Here is a 2,820-nt window from a genome sequence, read left to right on the forward strand (position 1 = left end):
AGGGCTCTTTTCTTGATACATGAAAAGCCAGACTGACAGCCTGAACTTTAAGTAATAAAACACCACTGTGGTTTTCTACTCGCAATACGCTCCACTGAACACTTAATTTAGAATCACACGATTATGTTTGCTTAATGCCAATTAATTATTAAACATGTTTATTGAGGTCTGACAGCCAAATAAGAGAGTCATCTTTTATATACTGGATGCCTGTTAAGCTTCAATAAATATGTTAACAATCGTTTGGTGTTTAATGTGCATACAATCTCGGCTATTAAATCTTAGGGCTAGACTGGTTGGAACACTTATTTTTAAAAGTGAGGCCCAAGTTGGTAATACTGGATCATTAGTTGGGTCTGACGCTCGGGTGAAATCGGCTGCAGGAAGGCCACTGCAACGGGAATAGAATCCCCTAGGGAGGCTTCTCCAGTCTTCCTAGCTCACAACTCACAGGCTCTGGAGGCCCCTGCCTAAGGAGTTCATGTACTGGCTCCACCTTCTGTGAGCTGTGCAATCTCATGCCTGTGCCTGTTTCTGAGCCTTAGTAAAAGTACTACAGTAGTAGTACAGCTTTTTACTGTCAACGGTTGCTGTAAGCATGAAGGAAGAGAGAGTTGAGTAGCATTACATGCGTTATTTAACTTAGGGGAATTCAAATACATGTGTTTGCCTAAAAGATGAGGGGGACGAAAAAGAGGACAGAGAAAGAAATAGAGAAGAGAGGATGAGAGCGAAATAAAGATTTTAAAAACTGGGTGACCCTCCCTACCCCTGCTGTCAATGTCCCAGACGCAGAGGTGGAAAAATACCTGATAATTTATTTAGGCAAAATCATACTGTTCATATTTATACATAATACCATTGTTTGGGAGCATACCTGACCATGTACCCTAAACTTTATGGACAATTTAGGGGACTATAAAGGGGGATTTTGAATAGGCACAAGTTTTTGCCTCTTACATGCTGACTTCAGAACCTAATCCTACTTGAGGGAAGATGTGGTTTCTCTAAGATGCTTAGCATAGTGCCTGAAGTATAAAAGGTGCTCAATAAGTGTTAGCTGCCATTACGCCTGCTGTGCCGATGATCATCACTGCCATCCTCCATGTGAGTTTCCCCACACAGACCCCCACCACGGGGAAAGTCCCATCTTTCTAAACTGGAGAAAGCAGAGCTCCCAAGCCAACCTTATCTGTAGACTGCAGGCAATGATGTAGATTTCCCATCTTGGAAATGGTTAGGAAGCAACTGCTCAGGGCACTTAATTCTTTCAAACACAGTCATCAGAACTCCACGGCTAGCCTCCCTATGCCAACCCTTGAAGTGGATCAGTGCCCTGTGAGGCGTGCACACTGCCATCAGTAGATGCATTCATTTGGTGATTTAGATAGAAATAAACGTTTATGAATGAATTATGGGCGTGAGTCGTCAGTTTATGGATGAGGCGCAGCTGCAGCTGGGATGTGGCTAAGGAACATGCCTGTGAAAGGATAGGGCCAAATGGCTCTTGGGCTCCCATCCCCCACCCTGCCCACTGAGTCCAATTCCTCTGCCAATGCCCTACGCACACTCTGGTCCTCCTCAAGATCCCCAGGTCAGGATGACTCGTTCCTTTCCTGATCTCTTCTCAGCCTTCATCCTTCACAGCCTTAAACATTCTCTCCCTCATCTTGTCTTCATTTGCCTGAATTCATTTTCCTCAGTAGGTAATGAGAGGCAGCCAGGGGCAGAAGCAGTCAATATTCTCCAGGTGTTATCTGTGTTCAGATCCTGCTTCTGCTAATCCTAGTCATGTTTCCCGGGCAGTCATCTAACCTCACTGACCCCCAGGTGGCATGATTTTTTTGAAAATGGGATTTTAGTTCATTCAGGCTGCCGAATACCACAGGCTGGGTAGCTTTACAGACAGCAGAAATTTATTTCGAATAATTCTGGAGGCTGAGGAAACCAAGATCAAGGTGCCAACAGATTCGGAGTCTGGTGAGACCCTGCTTCCTGGTTCATGGATGCCGTCTTCTCATGTGGCAGAAGGGGCAAAAGAGCCTACTGGGGTCTCTTTCATGAGGGCGCTAATCCCATTTGTTGAGAGCTCTGCCATCACAATCTAATCACCTACCAAAGTCCCCACCTCCAATGCCATCACACTGGAGATTTGGTTTTAACATGTGAATCTTATGCGGACATGTTCAGTCTATAGTAAAGCTGTGTTATAGACAGGACAGCTATGTACGGCTGCCCAGTCTGTGCACTGCAAAATTCAACTCCAGGATCTCCATCCTCACAATGTGAAGATATGATGCAATGATCACTGTTGCTGTAACTCTCTGCATCTAACTTTTGATGTAGAGCTTTAAAAGTGCAATCCCTAGTCACAGTTGGTATGGTTACAGTTCTAACACAGTGACTCTCCGTTTGCCAGGGTAACTGGGAGGATCGGATGAAAGAATTATTAACAGGAAGTAGATGTTAGCCCCTCCTCAGCCCCAATCCTTGTGTACTGATGCAAATAACACTTAAGAAGAGATCAGAACCCAAAGGCATTTATTGAACATTCGTCTGGCGTGGTGCTGTGCCAGGCAACTTAATAAACGTGGCCCTATCTTTTGTTTTACCTGTTGGTTTTCTCCACATTGTCCCCAACTGTCCCTGACCTTTAAAATACCTTCGATAAAACTGAACATGAGAATTTAGCAAGTCTCCAAGTGGGAAACTCTATTGTGTACACTAGAGTCCAAATTCCTAGACCTGTATGACAATGCAGTTCTGGCTTTAAACAAAAGAATTCGTCACACATGCATGAAAAGAAAAACAAAAGGAGCA

At 44.3% G+C, this 2,820-nt stretch overlaps 1 protein-coding gene across 3 annotated transcripts in view; it reads right to left on the reverse strand.

The window, feature by feature from the left end:
- CCDC149 (coiled-coil domain containing 149) overlaps positions 1 to 2,820 on the reverse strand; it is a 107,389-nt gene that overhangs the window by 38,896 nt on the left and 65,673 nt on the right. The window lies entirely within an intron of this gene.

The sequence above is a fragment of the Pteropus vampyrus genome, unplaced genomic scaffold (genome assembly GCF_000151845.1).
Source record: "Pteropus vampyrus isolate Shadow unplaced genomic scaffold, Pvam_2.0 Scaffold5, whole genome shotgun sequence".
NCBI classification, from domain to species: Eukaryota; Metazoa; Chordata; class Mammalia; order Chiroptera; family Pteropodidae; genus Pteropus; species Pteropus vampyrus.